This window comes from Schistocerca piceifrons, chromosome 5, assembly GCF_021461385.2.
Source record: "Schistocerca piceifrons isolate TAMUIC-IGC-003096 chromosome 5, iqSchPice1.1, whole genome shotgun sequence".
Classification (NCBI taxonomy): domain Eukaryota; kingdom Metazoa; phylum Arthropoda; class Insecta; order Orthoptera; family Acrididae; genus Schistocerca; species Schistocerca piceifrons.
Window position 1 is genome coordinate 187,407,768 of NC_060142.1, and position 19,745 is coordinate 187,427,512.

Genomic DNA, 19,745 nt, shown 5'->3' on the forward strand with positions numbered 1-19,745 from the left:
TTTTTGTTGAAACTAATATTTACTTACGTTTTCGAATGTCTCATAGTATTTATTTTCGTGAGCCCATCTATCATTGAAAGTCATTTGTCAATAAATATTTTTGTTCCAAAGATATTTATTTACCTTTTAGAACATCTCATAGTATTTATTTTCATGAGCCCCAGTCTTATATTCGTATCAGTGAAAGTCGTTTTCCCATATCTATTTTTGTTCCAGAGATATATATCAGTTTAATTGGGCCGCCCTGCATAAATGCTATCGGACTACAGCCCTGCCGACACAGTGCTCATTCCTCTTCTGCTACCAAATGTCTTGTGAGACTTACATGGAGTGGGGTTCGGGCTGGGGGACGTGCGGGCATGGCTGTCAGTTTAGCAGTTCCTTTATTTAGCATAAAAAATTCTGTTAACTTTACAGAAACCGCTTACAGTAAAATACATGAACATGCATAGGGTCAGCAATATAGCTGCTAGCTACACCTTGCTCTACTACTATTACCAAGACCTGACAACCAGAAGACCAGCTACCAACAACACTAGTAAGCTATCTACACTCATATCTGAATAATTCTTATGTAACATGTTTGACAATCCATTTCATATATGACAGTTCTTAGATGTCAGGCAATAACGAAACACATCTCAATGAATGTTACTGAACAACAGGCTCAGTCACAAGTATGCAGTGCCCAATTAACTCTTAAAACCACAGAATAAATAACTGATTCACGCTCGAGGCGGAAAATGATCAACTTCTGTTTAATATGCATAGTCCTGCGCATGGCGTGTACTGATCTAGCTGTGCTTGCCCTCTATAAAAAGACACTCTGCTGCACGCTCCACATGCATTGAATACGAGCAAGCTGTTACACATCATCGCAGTCTTCTGTTAATGAAACTGTTTTAGAAGTCGCAACACCCAAAGCACTTTCTCACGGTGCAGCAAATCAAATGGCTCTGAGCACTTTGGGACTTAACTTCTAAAGTCACAGTCCCCTAGAACTTAGAACTACTTAAACCTAACTAGCCTAAGGTCATCACACACATCCATGCCCGACGCAGGATTCGAAGCTGCGACCGTAGCGATCGCGCGGTTCCAGACTGTAGCCCCTAGAACCGCTCGGCCAACCCGGCCGGCTCACGATGCATCGCTTCAGCCACAAAGCCACCAGGCCAGCGCTTCTTGTGAGCAGCATAACTCATTCCTATGCTTCCTTTGGAAATGCTGTGTGTGTATAGTAAGGGAAGGACAGCAACAGCTCTGATAAGCTATTAAACGAACAGCAACTCCGTGCATGCTGCCCTTAATCCAGTCAGGCAACAGTCCCACATACGAGTACACCAGTTCTTGAGGCCCGTCAGTCCTGGCCTCTGCTTCGTGTCACTCTAGCAAATGACCTTCTCTCCAACCTCCAGCTGGACCACGGCGGCTTTCGCAACACTTCTGTGTCTACCGCGACCGCCTCTTGGCGCCACCAGCGGGAAATCCCAGTGATCAACATCACTGGTTTGCCTCGATAGCTACGCGGTCAATACGGCAGCTTGATAAGCGATACGGCCCAGGTTCGTTTCCCGGCCGGGTCGGCGATTTTCTCCGCTCTAGATGTCGCGTTCTCTTTAGAATCGTATCTTCATAACTGACATCACCATTGACATGGCCGCAAGATCACGGCCAGAAAACCAATAAATTTTAAAAAAATGTGGAACCTCACGATCTACTGTGCCTGGGAAATAGCTGCACCATTTGTCACTGCTCAACTACGAAATTTTGGGATACTAGTGTCATCTTAGTACGTAATCCCAGTTAGAACTGCAGTTTCCACCACAGAGACAAAGGTTTGGTTTGCTTCTGTGGCGGGCCAATTTTAACACAACTCTTGCTTTGATACTGATTTTTAAAATAATTTACCTCTTTAAAAACTTAAGTACTTGGTAAAATCGAGAGCTACGGAAGTAATTTTTGACTTACCGATTAAACGTCTTGTGAATGTGGGTTGCTAAGGAGCTGAATGTTGCGATATGATTACTGCTGCTATGATACTAACGTAGTCAAGCACATATGAGGGTAGTTCTCTTAAATAAACAATAAAATTATAGCTGACAGATGTCTCAGTTATGCATGTCACAGAGATTTAATATAAAGCAGAAGAGCCATAAGATTTGGAGTTTAAAATTTGTTTTAAAATGATTTGGTATTCAAAACTAGGGATAACCACTATCGTGCAAATATGAACTCTGTTTTTGAGCTTGTTTCAATTATTAACTCAGCTTAAAGCAAAAAGATCTATAATGGAAAAGAATTAAAACGAATTTCTGCTCTAATTCAAAAACAAACATTTGGGTTAGTGCATAAGTTTGTAGCGTATTTCCGTAAGTCTAATAATAACAACGGAAACACATGCTCCCTGCCGCCGTTGGATAAGCAGCTGCAGCAGCAAGTCGTATACTCCTAGCTCACTCATTTGTTACATAGTTTAATTCTTAATTTCTTTGCGTGTTTTTGGTACTTGCATTGTTTAATTCATAAATTTCGGGCGTATTATAGTATTTGAGAGTTGTAGCATCGCGTTTTAGTACCTGAATAGTGTAAATTCGCGTAGTCGTTTGTCTTCTGTTTTTGTTTTGAACGGCTAGTGTCGGTTGGTCAGTCAGTGTGCTCCCTGCCGCCGTTGGATAAGCAGCTGCAGCAGCAAGTCGTATACTCCTAGCTCACTCTTTTGTTACATAGTTTAATTCTTAATTTCTTTGCGTGTTTTTGGTATTTGCATTGTTTAATTCATAAATTTCGGGCGTATTATAGTATTTGAGAGTTGTAGCATCGCGTTTTAGTACCTGAATAGTGTAAAATCGCGTAGTCTCCTTCCGCCGCCGAGCAGTGTCAGCAGTGCGCAAGTAGCAGCATTACTGCATTTCCTAGGCAATCTTGTGTTTTAATAACCGTTTAAATTTTGTCGATTTGTTTGTGCTCTCTGTAGATTAGTTCAGACGTTCTTTGCACAACAGTTTTTAGCATGGATAGGGACTGCAACTGCTGTGTTCGGATGCAGGCTGAGTTGGCATCCCTTCGCTCCCAGCTTCAGGCAGTGTTGGCTTCGGTCACACAGCTTGAGGCTGTTGCCAATGGGCATCACTGTGGGGTCCGGATGGGAGTTTGTCGGGGACGGCCAGCTCGTCCCACGCATCCCCCGATCGGACTACGACTGCGGTTGCCCGGGATACTGCCCGCATTGAGGCTGATCCCTCACCTGTGGTAGAGTGGGAGGTCGTCTCAAGGTGTGGCAGGGGGCGAAAGACATTCCGGAGGGCTGAACGGAAGGCCTCTCCAATTTGTCTGACGAACCGGTTTCAGGCTCTGTCTCAGGCTGATACTGATCTTCGGCCTGACATGGCTGCTTGTCCTGTTCCAGAGGTTGCCCCTCAGTCTGCAAGATCCGGGCGGTCGCAGAGGGTGGGCTTACTGGTAGTTGCGAGCTCCAACGTCAGGCGCGTAATGGAGCCCCTTAGGAAAATGGCAGCAAGAGAGGGGAAGAAAACCAATGTACACTCCGTGTGCATACCGGGGGGAGTCATACCAGATGTGGAAAGGGTCCTTTCGGATGCCATGAAGGGTACAGGGTGCACCCATCTGCAGGTGGTCGCTCATGTCGGCACCAATGATGTGTGTCGCTATGGATCGGAGGAAATCCTCTCCGGCTTTCGGCGGCTATCTGATTTGGTGAAGACTGCCAGTCTCGCTAGCGGGATGAAAGCAGAGCTCACCATCTGCAGCATCGTCGACAGGACTGACTGCGGACCTTTGGTACAGAGCCGAGTGGAGGGTCTGAATCAGAGGCTGAGACGGTTCTGCGACCATGTGGGCCGCAGATTCCTCGACTTGCGCCATAGGGTGGTGGGGTTTCGGGTTCCGCTGGATAGGTCAGGAGTCCACTACACGCAACAAGCGGCTACACGGGTAGCAGGGGTTGTGTGGCGTGGGCTGGGCGGTTTTTTAGGTTAGATGGCCTCGGGTAAGTACAGAAAGAGCAACAGCCTCAACGGGTGCGGGGCAAAGTCAGGACATGCGGGGACCAAGCAGCAATCGGTATTGTAATTGTCAACTGTCGAAGCTGCGTTGGTAAAGTACCGGAACTTCAAGCGCTGATAGAAAGCACCGAAGCTGAAATCGCTATAGGCACAGAAAGCTGGCTGAAGCCAGAGATAAATTCTGCCGAAATTTTTACAAAGGCACAGACGGTGTTTAGAAAGAATAGATTGCATGCAACTTGTGGTGGCGTGTTTGTCGCTGTTAGTAGTAGTTTATCCTGTAGTGAAGTAGAAGTGGACAGTGTCCTGTGAATTATTATGGATGGAGGTTACACTCAACAACCGAGCTAAGTTAATAGTTGGCTCCTTTTACCGACCTCCCGACTCAGCAGCATTAGTGGCAGAACAACTGAGAGAAAATTTGGAATACATTTCACATAAATTTTCTCAGCATGTTACAGTCTTAGGTGGAGATTTCAATTTATCAGATATAGACTGGGACACTCAGATGTTTAGGACGGGTGGTAGGGACAGAGCATCGAGTGACATTATACTGAGTGCACTATCCGAAAATTACCTCGAGCAATTAAACAGAGAACCGACTCGTGGAGATAACATCTTGGACCTACTGATAACAAACAGACCCGAACTTTTCGACTCTCTATGTGCAGAACAGGGAATCAGTGATCATAAGGCCGTTGCAGCATCCCTGAATATGGAAGTTAATAGGAATATAAAAAAAGGGAGGAAGGTTTATCTGTTTAGCAAGAGTAATAGAAGGCAGATTTCAGACTACCTAACAGATCAAAACGAAAATTTCTGTTCCGACACTGACAATGTTGAGTGTTTATGGAAAAAGTTCAAGGCAATCGTAAAATGCGTTTTAGACAGGTACGTGCCGAGTAAAACTGTGAGGGACGGGAAAAACCCACCGTGGTACAACAACAAAGTTAGGAAACTACTGCGAAAGCAAAGAGAGCTTCACTCCAAGTTTAAACGCAGCCAAAACCTCTCAGACAAACAGAAGCTAAACGATGTCAAAGTTAGCGTGAGGAGGGCTATGCGTGAAGCGTTAAGTGAATTCGAAAGTAAAATTCTATGTACCGACTTGACAGAAAATCCTAGGAAGTTTTGGTCTTACGTTAAATCAGTAAGTGGCTCGAAACAGCATATCCAGACACTCCGGGATGATGATGGCATTGAAACAGAGGATGACACGCGTAAAGCTGAAATACTAAACACCTTTTTCCAAAGCTGTTTCACAGAGGAAGACCGCACTGCAGTTCCTTCTCTAAATCCTCGCACAAACGAAAAAATGGCTGACATCGAAATAAGTGTCCAAGGAATAGAAAAGCAACTGGAATCACTCAACAGAAGAAAGTCTACTGGACCTGACGGGATACCAATTCGATTCTACACAGAGTACGCGAAAGAACTTGCCCCCCTTCTAACAGCCGTGTACCGTAAGTCTCTAGAGGAACGGAGGGTTCCAAATGATTGGAAAAGAGCACAGGTAGTCCCAGTCTTCAAGAAGGGTCGTCGAGCAGATGTGCAAAACTGTAGACCTATATCTCTGACGTCGTTCTTTTGTAGAATTTTAGAACATGTTTTTTGCTCGAGTATCATGTCGTTTTTGGAAACCCAGAATCTACTCTGTAGGAATCAACATGGATTCCGGAAACAGCGATCGTGTGAGACCCAACTCGCTTTATTTGTTCATGAGACCCAGAAAATATTAGATACAGGCTCCCAGGTAGATGCTATTTTTCTTGACTTCCGGAAGGCGTTCGATATAGTTCCGCACTGTCGCCTGATAAACAAAGTAAGAGCCTACGGAATATCAGACCAGCTGTGTGGCTGGATTGAAGAGTTTTTAGCAAACAGTACACAGCATGTTGTTATCATTGGAGAGACGTCTACAGACGTTAAAGTAACCTCTGGCGTGCCACAGGGGAGTGTTATGGGACCATTGCTTTTCACAATATATATAAATGACCTAGTAGATAGTGTCGGAAGTTCCATGCGGCTTTTCGCGGATGATGCTGTAGTACACAGAGAAGTTGCAGCATTAGAAAATTGTAGCGAAATGCAGGAAGATCTGCAGCGGATAGGCACTTGGTGCAGGGAGTGGCAACTGTCCCTTAACATAGACAAATGTATTGCGAATACATAGAAAGAAGGATCCTTTATTGTATGATTATATGATAGCGGAACAAACACTGGTAGCAGTTACTTCTGTAAAATATCTGGGTGTATGCGTGCGGAACGATTTGAAGTGGAATGATCATATAAAATTAATTGTTGGTAAGGCGGGTACCAGGTTGAGATTAATTGGGAGAGTGCTTAGAAAATGTAGTCCATCAACAAAGGAGATGGCTTACAAAACACTCGTTCGACCTATACTTGAGTATTGCTCATCAGTGTGGAATCCGTACCAGATCGGCTTGACGGAGGAGATAGAGAAGATCCAAAGAAGAGCGGCGTGTTTCGTCACAGGGTTATTTGGTAACCGTGATAGTGTTACGGAGATGTTTAATAAACTCAAGTGGCAGACTCTGCAAGAGAGGCGCTCTGCATCGCGGTGTAGCTTGCTCGCCAGGTTTCGAGAGGGTGCGTTTCTGGATGTGGTATCGAATATATTGCTTCCCCCTACTTATACCTCCCGAGGAGACCAAAAATGTAAAATTAGAGAGATTCGAGCGCGTACGGAGGCTTTCAGACAGTCGTTCTTCCCGCGAACCATACGCGACTGGAACAGGAAAGGGAGGTAATGACAGTGGCACGTAAAGTGCCCTCCGCCACACACCGTTGGGTGGCTTGCGGAGTATAAATGTAGATGTAGATGTAGAAAACTTAGTCAGCAACAATATATTCTCCTTCACTGTTTGCAACACTTATCCATTCCGCGACTGTAGGTTTGGCTTTTAGGCGAAGAACTCTTCGAGCTATGCTCGGAGCGCGTTTTCATCCGCTAAGGAAGTTCCTTCAAAACTGTTCCATAGAACGCGCAGGAGATGAAAATCTGAGAGGGCAAGGATAGGTGAGTAGTGTTGGTGTGGAACGATTTCCCAAGCCCAGTCAGCTTTGTCAGTCTAGCAGAATTCAGGAGGGCGTTATCATGGAGTAGTATGACTTCACGCAGTCTTCCTGGTCATTGTTCTTGGACTGCGTCTGAAAGACGTCACAGTTGTTGACAGTAAATGCTGGCAGTGGTGGTTACAGCTCAGTATAGCAATCCGTAGCAAGCCAAAGCGTCGCTCTTCCACCACATGCATAAGATTATATTTTGTCGATACACGCAGGTGTTTGTACAGGGAGTCGGCGCTTTGTTTTGGCTCAACTATTCCGTTCTTTTACTTATATTAGCATAAAGCCACCATTTCCCGTCACCGGTAACAATATACGATAGAAATGATTGGTGTTGCTCACGAGCTAATGACGATGAGCAAACAGAAATGCACCTGCTGATTAGTGAGGTTTCTCGAGTACACTAACGCGGATCATTGTGAATTAAAACGTTTAAGCGATTTTCACCTAATTTGTAAAAAAGCCTTCCTAAACGTGGAGAGTCACCAATGTCAAACCGATCCTCCTTAAACCGAGATCTCTTGTGGCATTGTCTTCATACACGGTGCAAATGTTGCTGGTTGCCTTCGCTAGTTCCACCCCTCTATCGAATTCAAACAAACGAATAAGTCGGGAATTTTCCGATTTTTCCACTTAGCAGTTAATTTTTTTTAATTCACATCTGCACTCACTATCTCCACATGACAATATGTAAACTCAGATAGCAACAGTTAACCACAAATAAAAAGTGACAATCGATATATAAACCCATAGTAAAGGGAACACCGAAATTCAAAACCAAAACGCTGCGAATTTATGCAATAACTTAATATACCTACATATGCATGGACTACTGAAAAATGATAGACAGTGCCAACAATGTTATAAGAGGCATAAGCAAGCCATTTTTCCAGGAACATCTCGTGTATGGCAATGCATAACTTGGGCGCATTGGACGTTCAACTATTGGAGATATGCCGACAAAGATTAGTCGGATTTCGTTCGGAACCTTAGTTTTGCTACCCATCACCCACCAGAATATGCATGCACTACACCTACCAGCTTTCCTGAACATGTACTGTCCTGTGTTCTCTTCATATCTGGTAGTTGTGCTGTGACCAAGTAGGAATGTTGTCGATACGACTAGGAATTGTACTAGAACACAAATATTGATATAACCAATAACCTGTTTTTATTGAAATTTTGGCGGTATTGGCAGAGTTTCTGAATGAATATGTATGGAAAAGTGTACCCATAAGAGTGCTCTTCTTCGTTCAACGTTAGAATCATTTGACAGAAGACTAAGACAAAACCAAACTATAGCAATACATAACGTATTTCCTGCCCGTACTGTTTTGCTAAAGTACTGAGAAGTCTATTGTCGAGTGATAGGCTTTTTTAATACCATATCAGTTTTTATGCTTTTCCATCTGATATTCAATGTAATAAGATGTTTGAGGAGGAGACGCATATTAGTGTTTTACGTCCGGTAGACAACGAGGTCATTAGAGATGGGGCACAACCTCGGATTTGGGAAGGATACGGAAGAAAATCGGCCACGTCCTTTCCAAGAAACCATCCGTAAATTTGCCTTCAGCGATTAGGGAAATCATGGATAACGTAAATCAGGATGGTCGGACGCGTGTTTGTTCTGCCGTCCTCCCCAGTGCGAATCCAACGTCGAATGTGCTAACCACTGCGCTGCTTCGCTCGGTAGAGGCTGTTAGAATAGACGACTTCTTTCTAGCTTGCCTCTACACGTCTTAAGGGCTGTAAACAGAATTTGTGAAGTCCTGTATTAACTCTCGACGGTATTTTGCTTGCTACCTGAAGCACCAGTATAGTCTTCAGTGAGCAGAAGATGAGAAAACTGCGATGGGTTTCCTATGGGACTCATGGGCCACCGACTAATGAAGTGTTAGTGGAGCTCATTTGAAGTCAATGGAAAGAAAAAAAATGAAATAATAGTGTGGCATTGTTGGTCGGGATTCCCCATCCGGGGAAGTTCGGCTGCCGAATGCAAGTCTTATTTCACTCGACGCCACACTGACCGTGCGTGCCGATGATGAAGATGAGGACAACACAACACCCAGTCCACAAGCGGAGAAAATCTCCAACCCAGCTTGGAATCGAACCCAGGACCGCTGCATGAAAGGCAAGCATGTTACCACTCAGTTAAGCAGGCGGATAAGGGCAACGAATTGTTACCCGAACCAAAGAACAGTTAGTGTTAATATTTTATTGTTTTGTTTTATTACGACTGCATTTTCCACGTTAGTAATGCCTAAGATAGTTATTTCATCTGTGTAGTATTATAAAATATTATTTAATTTCCTGTGCCCATAATGACATGGAAGTTACGAGTCAGTTGGAGCATACACATCTCTTGTGGTCGTTATAGTCGTCTTGTTTACGCGGCAAAGTAGTTACCTCTTTCTTATTTAACACCGCTCTGATGTAGAAGCATCCGAAGACACTGACATTTAACTACGGTAATAACAGAAGTTTAAGAGATGACTTATAATGTGAGTACTTCGTAATTAAATCCGCATCCTCTTTCCGTGAAGGAATTATTTTTTCGCCGATATCGGAGACCTTTCATTGTCTGAAGACTACGTAGAACATCGTTTCAATTTAATGCTTTGTTGTAAGTTACATCTGTTGTCCCTCAGAGGTTCCTATAAAAAAATCGTTTACATGCAGAATTATCGTTTCCCAACTGCTGTTTCACACGTTGTGTCATATTTTCTGTCGGGCAGCTGTCACAAACGAGCGTTTAGTTGTTCACACTTACCGATGAAGACGTTTGACGACACAAAAAATATACTGCATAGCTATGGCATTTGAGTCTGGCTGACTATTCTCGCTACCTCTTGAACACAGGACTTTATGTCAGACAACATATGCTGTTATACATTCACTTGATGCGGAATTCTCAGTGAACATATTACTTCCAAGCGGAAGTTTAAGACCGTTAGATACTCTCGTTAAAAGGAAGAGAGATTATATCATACGTGAGAGTCCTTAATTTTCGTATGAACTTTATAGCTATAGGATGACACTACTGTATATTATTATTTTAATATGTTACAATTGTTATGAAACCCCAAATATGATTTAGGATAGGGACGAACGTAAAAAAGAGGTGAAAGGAATAATAATAAGAATAATAATGGGTTAAGGAATTTTGGAAATGAAATTGTGAGATACTGATTTCGTTTTAATACGTGCTCTCAGTGAGAAAGCTGCGCGGGGTAGCCGCGTGGTCTGAGGCTCTTTGTCACGGTCGGAGGACAGAGTCCTCCTCCCTCGGACACGGGTGAGTGTATTGTCCGTAGCGTAAGTTAGTTTAAATTTGATTAATTAGTGAGTAAGCCTAGGGACAGGTGACCTAAGCATTGGTCCCATAGGAATTACCACAAGATTCCAAAGTTTTCCAGTGAGACATAAAGTTTTCACTGTAGGGTTGAAGATTTAGTTTGTTTGTAGAGTGGACAGAGTTTAAAACATCTGATGCTGTGGTACAGATTACTACATAGTTTACCACCTTACAGACTTAAGTACACTCAAAAATCGATACTGAACATGTCTGAAATTTTAACGATGAATGTCCTGTGGATTTGAGTTTAACGTTGTAGGACAGATATTTGATGGTGAGGTTACTGTTCATACGATACCAACCATAGTGGGTTACTTAATGAGGGGAGTTCTCCACCAGAAACAGTAATGTTATCACTTAGAGAAATATCAGTTATGTACATCATACTAATTCAATCCGAAGACAGAAATCAGTTGAAAAATTGTTTGTAGTGTTATCGTATTCAAGACAATGTAATATCATGATGTGAACCCATTACTGGCGAGTTTTTGATTTCGTTACAACAGTTAATCTTATTTAAAATCAATATCTATAACCGAAAAAAGTAAAAGAGATTTCTCCTGTAAGTAAAAATAAACTACATTTTAAATCTAGATGGTCTACAATAACCACAGACAATGCTAATAATGTTGTGAAAGTCATAAACAAGTCACAATGCAAGGAAGATCTCGTGTATGGTACTGCGAAGTGTTAATGGTAATTGGGGTTGTGGCGGCAAATTTTCCCAATACTTCGGTCGGAACCTTGGTTTCGCTGGACTGTAGCCATAAGCATAAGCTGAATGCATGGACTACATGATCAGCTTTCCTGTTCATATGCTACCCTTACATTTGTTCGTAATTGGTATTTGTGATATGGCCAACGCAGAAACATCGCTGACGACACTATCACATGTACCAGGGCACAAAAGTTGCATTAACCAGTAACGAGCTTACATTCTGAAATGTTGACGGTAATGCTGAATGAATGTGCACAGAAACGAGTAATAGTAAAACTCCTCGCTCTCCATTATTCCCGAAGGACTGTTGAAAGAAGGGTAGAAAAATAAAAAATTAAAAAGAAAACACGGAATGATACCAGTATATATAGTATTTCGCGGCTGGAATGTTCTCAAAACTGTATTGCGAAAGTGCAGTATAGTTAGCTACATTTCATAACATGTGCATTTGTGGATTTCCGGAATTGGAGTATTGAGAAATCTGTTGTTGGCATGGTAGGACTCCTTAATATTCCGCTTTTCCGTCTGATATTGGGTGTAACAAGATGTTCAAGCAGATGAGGTTCAGTGCGTTTTGGGACTCATAGAAAAGGAAGCGTCACCAGTAATCTCCAAGCGGGACAAGGATTCGACACATAGCATGTTATCGTGTTGAATTGTCTGTGAACATTTGCGACATCTATGCCGTCTGCAAAAGTCCAAGCTACTGTGTTACTAATGATGGGTATATTTTACGGGATGATGCGTACTACAGTCACAATTCCCGTGATTGTGGTTACTCACCGACAAATGAATATACTCTAGATGTAGCATTATGAACTCGCAGATCAGTCAGATTTGGACAGATGAAAATGCCTGTGAACAAACGGTTAGGAGCTGCACGCCTGACCTACAGTGGCATGAAATTCAGTGTCACGCCACAACATGTTACATCCAAGTAGCGACTGAAATACTAAGCACGTAGTGATATTCATTTCACTATACGATTCAGTCTCTATGCCGCAGACGTATGATATTTATAAAGTTGAAACCTTTTTGTAGTACTCATGGTATGGGAAAGTGGGGTAGAAGCTGGTACCTCAAATTTGAACAGTAACTATTGATCTATTTTAGCGATATTTAAGAGAAATTGAACCCTTTGCTTCGTTATAGGTCTACAAACAACTTTGCAATGTATGACTGCTAAGACCTGTTTTTATATGTATTAAATTATGTCTTTTCTCAACCTATACAAATACCCGATTTAACCCCATAAATGAGGTAAAACTGGTTGTACCATGAAATCATTGAAAAAAAAGCAATAAAATAATTGAATGAATTTAATTTTAATTCTGAAATTGAGTAATTAGATTATGATGTGAAATTTCGGTGAGATACCATAAAAAATGGAATTATAAATCAGTTACTGTTTTTCTGCGTTACAAAAAAAAATAATAAGATAGTCTTCACTTCCAAGTAGTGTTTTTATGAATTTATTCGAGCACTCATTTCACATGCAGTAGTCACACACAAGGCTGTCCATCTTCTTCCTCTGCTGTTGAACACGCGTCATAGGCCCACTCTTTGCACTTGTAACACTGAATCCAGCCTCCCTTGGACACTCAGTGAGCGTAAATCAGGTTGCAGAAAATGCAGGCTACATTAAGATCTTCTTCCGCAGAGAAAGATCTTGCAGTGTTATCTTGCTTATATGCCAAATTCTTCTTGCTTTTGTTTTCTGTTGCCCTATTTTTCGTATTATGCTCTTTGTTTCATTTTTATCCCCGTTATTATTATTTTTTTTGTTGATGTAGAACAACTTTTTTCGCTCTTTTCTGTTGTTTCCCTCTCTTTTTATTTTCTTCTGCTTCTTCTATGGCTAATTTATGTGGGGAGGTGGTTAATATCAGAGTTTTTCCTCTTGTACGGCTCATCTGCATTTCATCTTGTTCAAGTGCGTGTGAAGCATGCATCAGTTAATTTGAAAAAACTGGAAACCAGGATTCTTTGGAATTTGACAGCTGTCGATGCATACTTGGTTTATCTAACGACGGCGTCTTTTGATGTTTCAGAAACTGCAGAGTTTTCGCTTCCCACAGATTTTTCCAACAGGTGACCTCTTGGTTCGTTATGATTCGGCTTGTCGATTTCACTGGATGCAACCTCAGGAGATGGCATAGGCCTATCGGTGGTATCTGATGGGGCATAAAGGTGACCAGGAAAAGTATTCTTGTTGGATTTATACAATCCACTCTTTTCAAACGCCTTATTTGCTGTCTGCATAACAGCCGCCCTTATAAATCCATCTCTGACAAGCTTCCCGATTGTAACATAGCTTCCAGTATGTGGTAGCAACCACTGTCTCACTTCGTGCTCAGAAAATTTGCTTCAAGGACTCATAAAGGGTACGTCTAAACACTGAAGGCTATAGACGTGTCAGTAGATAACTGTAATAGTATAACATTATAAGTTAATGAGGTGTACACATTTGACATGGGATCTATCCGCATCTAAAATCAACAATACTGGCTTTATTTCCGTGAAAAGTTCCACAACCATTAAAAGAAACTACCTTTGTTGATCCATCCACTTTCATGACAGTAAGCAAAAGAGCCTGGAACTGATTCATCGATTAGCAATTGCTTCTCTCTTTCCCGCCGGAAAACGTACGTGGTAGACATAAATTGATCTGATGGGCTCATGCATATCTCTACAGTTATAAGAACTCTAGACACGTTACTTGTTTCTTGCCTCGAAGAGCCAGGATCTTGGATGGTTTGTCTGAAACCAATTCCTGTCTCTTCAACGTTGTAAATACTTCTCGATGAAATGTTACGCTCTTTGTAGACTGACTCCAACAGATCATAAAATTTCCCCATCGTGTTACGAATGAAATCTTTAGGACATGCCAATGATGTTTTATCTGGGTTTCTAGCGACAGATGTGGATGTCTTGCCAGAAACCCATACTTCATGTATTTCCTACCGTTGTTCTGCCATATTAAAATTATATTTGATGCCATTCTTTTCCGCCAGTTCGCAAGATAGACTCTGGAGGTCAAACAAGGTTAGGACAAACAAATTTTGCTCCAAAAATAATATTTAATTCACAATTTCCATTTCTTGTTCATCAGAGAAAGCTGAGCAGAGCCAACCTCACCGCTTTTCAGCTGCTAAAGCAGGCATGAGTGCTTGCTGCCGTACCCTCTTGACTCTGTCTTCCAGGGTTGACTAAGGAACATTAAGGGCTTAAGCAGCTCTCTTGTATTCTATTTTCCGCTCAACAACTTTCTGTATTCCATTTGCCATATTCTTTTGAGACCAGTTTTGTCGCGTCTTTTGCCGCTGGTAGTTCCTCTGCATATCTACGAGAGCAAATGTATATGTAGCGATAAATTGGGTATTATGTATTTGCACCCAGAAATGACGTGCACGTTATGTCACAATACAAATGCAGCTTGAGCAATTTTAATTTAATAGGAAAGGGCGTTTACTGCCCAGAAAGATTTTAAATGTTGGGGTAAAACCGAGTATTATCCTAATTACCCCTTTTCACAATACTCCGTCTTGCCCCCCAGAAAAAGGAACAATGGTAATTATAAAACAAATACAAGTGTTCTATCAGATAAGGAAGATGAACTTCATACAGTAATCTACTTGCTAAAACAATAAGTGCAAAATGTAACATGGAAATTTCAAAAGAAAAAACTAAGACAATTGCCATCATGGGGAAAGAACCATTCAGAACGAAAATAGTGGTAGATCAGAAGAATTTAGAGCAAGTAAACCATTCCAGTTACCTCGGATGTGAAATGACATATGGCTACAACAGAGATATTGAAATTAAGCTTAGTAAATTCAGTTGGGTATGTGGAACAATTAACAGAAACCAAAAAACAAAACCACGAAAGACACTCAAATTTAATTTTACTAAACTGTAGCATTCCCACACTGCTCTATGGAAGTGAGACATGGGTGATTACCAAGAAGCAAGAAAGCCGGATTCAGGCACAATAAATGAAATTCCTTAAAGGTTGCACAAGGGAAGAAAGGATAAGATATCAAGATATTAAAGAAGAACTGCCAGTCTTTAGCCTCAATGATAAAATCAGACAGTACAGAAGAAAATGGAACAAACATCTACAAAGAATGGAGAGTGAGAGACTTCCATTAAAGGCAAGTAATTATAAGTGCCATGGGAGAAGAGACAGAGGAAGACCCCGACAGAGATTGATACGGTAACAGGCAATTCCTGCCTAATACCTGAAGAGAAGATGAAGATTAGGATACAGAAAACAAGAGATTCGCTTTCAAATAACATTAAATAAGAACACACAACTATCGAGGTATAAACCAAAGTATTACTGGATTATTTTCACGATACACTTGAGCACAAAATTACAGAAATCCGACCGAAATCTTCGAAACACCATCACAACGAAACTACACATGCTACATTCGCGAAATTCACATCATACACTCTCTAACAGTTCCGATTTTATACGTGAGATAGCAGCAGTGGCACAGAAATATGTGCGTACCCAGTTTGAACCACCTACCCGGTTTTGGACATCTCTCGCCTGTGACATTCCTGGTGGATTCCATAACAATGTTCGGAATGATCACCCATCGCTACATCCAAATTGCTCTCAGATTGTGAAGTCCCAGGCCGCTCAAATCATGAAGTTCTATACATGACACCCCTCTTGAGTAATGAGCAATTTACTGTCACGTCTCAACCAACACCTGAAACAATCTGTAAGTTTCGGCGGGGGTGGCCGAGCGGTTCTCGGCGCTTCAGTCTGGAACCGCGCGACAGCTACGGTCGCAGGTTCGAATCCTGCCTCGGGCATGGATGTGTGTGATGTCCTTAGGTTAGTTAGGTTTAAGTAGTTCTAAGTTCTAGGGGACTGATGACCTCAGATGTTAAGTCCCATTTGAACCAATCTATCTGTAAGCGCAGTTGATACACCCTAACTTAACGTTAGGATACGACACACAATGGAAAGGAACTTTCATGATTTCTTTCTCAAACTTCGATGCACCACAGGGTGAAATAGGAAGTGCATCTAGAAGATAACGAAGTTACTGTTTGTTGTGCTACGTTCTCGTTCTGGAAATACGGTCTACAAATGAATTTCAGCAGTCCGTCACATATTGCCCCTATTTCAGTTTAATAACACAGCAGAAACTCGTTTATCCGGCGCTCATTGCTCTGCATCTCCGGTTTGTCCAAGTAGTTTACATGTTTTTGGTATATTAACATCTCAGTTTTCAGAATCACGTCATGGCGTCACTAACCCCCCCTCCCTCCCCCAAATTCGCTGCCAGCGCAAAATAACATCAAAAAGGCCTTAGAAGTACAGCATGGGAAGGATAAAGGATAATTGTTGAAAACAATGTTTGCTTAACTTTGGGATGGTACTTCAGCGGTGTCAGATAGGAAGATTGACGTCCCAGGATGCTCAGACACAGGTGTGAAGGAAGTATACGACAAGCTGCGAGGTGACAACGACGCTCATTACGGTATGATTTTTGACGACAAATTTATCTCCGCTTGTTCGTCTACAGACAACGAAAATGCCGATGATGGATTGGGTGATAAAGTTGACATTCAGTCGGAAGATATTTCGACACATACAGAGGCAAATGGACAAATGACTTATTTGGAGCGCCACACCGAGACAGTTTCGGCCGTATTAATGTTGGTGAAACACCTGTGTAATATTGTTATACATAAGCAACATACAAATCAAGAGTTACGCTTCGTCTTCGTTGTATCTTTCTTCATCGATCACAATTGAGAATAATATTGTGGAACTGCTTTGGACATCTACTCTGCAACATACCCAGTCTGAATTTATCAAGTCTGTTGCTCGTTCATTTCGTTCAGGCGTTAACGTGGTCAAAAGTGAGTCTCTACTAAAGTTATTACAGTTTCTTTTTCACGTTACACTACGGATTTTCCTTCTTCCAAAATCTCTCGATATCCTAAAAAAATAATGTTGTTATTGATAAGCAAGGATCCATTGAGTACTCTTTTACCAACTGTGTCCTCTTAATAGACATAAATTCTCAAATTCATTCCTTTAATTGTCCATATTGTAATTGATATATAGAGGATTACGTTTTTACTTTATGCAGAGCAGTCTTTTGAGCATACGGCCATTTAAACGACAGTGAATGCTTTCACTTTATGTCTACGTCGTTCTACATTATCATAAAAAAAAGAAATACATTGCTTGTTTACAAAAAAAAGCAAAGCACCCAGAAGGTCAGACTACTAGTAACTGAAACTTTGCGCACTGAGAGGGATACACAAATAACTTGACAGGATGTGCTCACTTGTGGGTATGGTGTTCCACCTCGTCTGGTCTGGATCCCTGCATTCATTAGTTTGGCAAGGGTGTGTCAAGCAGCTCCCGGCTTGCTCTCTTTAGACCGGCTGCCACACAGCTGTTCAGCTGTTCTAACTACTGTTTGATATCCTGAACACTGACAACGAAACGGAGTTGAAGCTGGAGCTTGACCTATGCAAGTTATATGTGGGACACATCTGAGGCTCTTACTGTCCACGGCGGTACTTAGCACTGCGCAGGCATTTAATAGAAACACATGCCACGTGTAGACCAGCTTTGTCATGTTGAAAAGTACCACTACGAGACAGCTGCATGAGGGTAAAACATGAGGACGCAAGATGTCAGTGACCAACTGTAGCGACGAGTGTCGTTGCGCCTATCTCGATCGTTCGTCCACTGTATTACTCCCTTAAATAAGTAATAAAGTTACCCCGATGGAAAGAGAAACGATGCTAAGTGGCCAGTCTTTCACTAATAAGGAGTGGACCATGCATTAATTTCTTCTAAAAATATTCTAGAATGAATTGTCACGCACACACGTGGTAGTCTGAAGCTCTTGGGAAAGAAGTACCAGACCCCGTCCGCTAAGAAGAGGGACACCATTGCTGTTACCCAAACACTTATAAAAATGTAAAAATATGTCAGTCTTTGTTGTGCATAATTTTCTGACTGACGTAATATTCTTGTCGGTAGCTCAGATGGTGGAGCACTTGCCCGCGAAAGACAAAGGTCCCGAGTTCGAGTCTCGGTCGGGCACACGGTTTTAATCTGCCAGGAAGTTTCATATCAGCGCACACACCGCTGCAGAGTGAAAATCTCATTCTGGAAACATCCCCCAGGCTGTGGCTAAGACATGTCTCCGCAGTATCCTTTGTTTCAGGAGTGCTAGTTCTGCAAGTTTCGCAGGAGAGCTTCTGTAAAGTTGGGAAGGTAGCAGACGAGATACTGGCTGAAGTAAAGCTGTGAGGACCGGGCGTGAGTCGTGCTTCGGTAGCTCAGATGGTAGAGCACTTGCCCGCGAAAGGCAAAGGTGCTGACTTCGAGTCGCGGTGGGGCACACAGTTTCAATCTGCCAGGAAGTTTCGTAATACTCTTGTATCAGGAAAAACAATTTACTAAAGACACAAACCTGTATTATGAAAAGTTTCGATTCGTGTAAAATGTATTCCAACAGTTTTCTGTCTATATTGGTAGTACGAGGCTACTTGTGTGGTACTAATGAGCCGATGTAATTGGTTTGGTGGTTAATGATCAGTGTAGCGTTTAATCCCAACATTACCAACGTCGTTTGATATATGAACTGCATTTACAACTGAGCTATTATAAAATTTGTTAATTAAAATTCATTTATTTGATTTTATTCTCCATGGGCCTTGAAAGCCAGCAATGGCCCTCCCCCCTCTCCGTTCACAGTCGGTAGTACCAAGGAAAGGTTTCAAATGGCTGAGACTGGTTTTAAATATTTAAAATTAAACTAACTTTTGTAGTGAGAACCAACAAACATATTTTTATGAAGTCGATAGTTTTTATTTACATTTTTTCCTGCTGATGTTGAACAAATAAAATGAATAGACAATGTTTATGTGAGAGTTCTATTGAAAGAGTGCTTGAAGAAGTCTTGAACGAATCAGATTTAGATGAAAGTGAAGTGGATGATGATGACGAAAAAACTGGAACCGATTCACCGTCTGAGAATGAAGATGATTTTCAGTCCAACCGTCCGGATGCTAATGATACCAACTGAAATAAATGCATTGCCAAAAGTGAACACGAGTACGTTACGAAAGCCATTTCGAGAATGCTGGTGTTTTGTGCAAAACATAGTGCGAGAAAGAACAGGAATAAGACTAGAAGGAAAAATTGGGTCTCCGAAAGAGGCTGTAGTGCTCATTTTTACTCCTTATGTTATGAATCTTATGAAAGTACATTCAAATCAAGAGATTTCTCGACACCGATGAATATGAATTATTCTGTTTCATAGGATTCAAATCATTACAATACGTCTCAAAGATTTACGGCCTATACTCCAGGTCCGACATGAGTACTAAGGTCCAGTGAGTCGAATCCGATTTTTCGCATTGACTAATATGTTGAAACTTCTTGGCAGATTAAAACTGTGTACCGGACCGAGACTCGTACTCGGGACATTTGCCTTTCGCAGGCAAGTGCTCTACCATCTGACCTACCCAAGCACGACTCACGCCGCGTCCTCACAGCTCCACT